The sequence below is a fragment of the Microtus ochrogaster genome, unplaced genomic scaffold (assembly GCF_000317375.1).
Source record: "Microtus ochrogaster isolate Prairie Vole_2 unplaced genomic scaffold, MicOch1.0 UNK16, whole genome shotgun sequence".
Taxonomy (NCBI): Eukaryota; Metazoa; Chordata; class Mammalia; order Rodentia; family Cricetidae; genus Microtus; species Microtus ochrogaster.
The window spans coordinates 4,052,686-4,053,752 of NW_004949114.1; positions in this window are offsets into that span (position 1 = coordinate 4,052,686).

Sequence of the window (1,067 nt, forward strand, 5' to 3'; positions counted from 1 at the left end):
TTTTGTTTGTTTTTCGAGACAGGGTTTCTCTGTAGCCCTGACTGTCCTGGAACTCACTCTGTAGACCAGGCTGGCCTCAAACTGAAGAGATCCATCTGCCTCTGCTTCTTGAATGCTGGAATTAAAGGCATGCGCCAGTGCGGCCTGGCAATACTCAGTTTTAAAGTCGTTCTCTTTCTTGTCCTGATGGTGACTGACAGTTTTTCTGCATAGTCTTGACTGTCCTAGAATTCACTTTGTAGACCAGGCTGGCCTGCTTCGATTAAAGGTGTGTGGCACCATGCCTGGCTCAAAATATTTACTATACAAAAAAAACTTAGCTCCTAAAGTCTTGGGTACTCCAGACATGATGACTCATAACCATAATTCCAGTAAGGGTAGGAGGTCAGGGCAAAGCCTGAGGCTATTCTGGGATATGTAATAAGTTCCAGACCAGCCTGGACTACAAAGTGAAACAGCTTCACACCAAGGGGACCAGGGAGATGGCTCAGTGGCTGGTCCCCAGGGTCTACGTAGTGAAAGGAGAATTGACTCCTGCTGATGAGCTTCTGCCCATGCTGTGGACCCATGTGACAACGTGTACTCACAGGCACACCCAAATGTCTGGATGTAAATCCTTTAACACCATCACCTGTACAGTGGAGACAACGTGAAGACAGACTGAACTACACTTACGTCATGACAACCATGTGAACTCCATAGACTTAGGCTCCTTAATATGTCATACTGCTTATACTCCTGACTACTCTTTTGAATACTTGGAGAAAACAAGGGTTTTTTACATTTGTTTTGTTTTTGCTCTTGTGTGAGGGGATTTCGGAGGCCATGGACCGATACCAGTTGCCTTCCTCAATCACAATTCACTTGTTTTTGCGGTGGAGTCTCAGGTGAACCCATTGTTCACAGATCAGCTAGACTGCTGGGCACTCAAGTCCTTTCTGTCTTCGCCTCCCGGTGTGCTGGGATGAGAGGCGTGCTGTGCCTCCACTTTAATGTGGATGCTGGGAACTCAAGACAAGCACACCAGATCTCCAGCTTCTTTGAAAGGGTTTATTTTGTAGACTAGG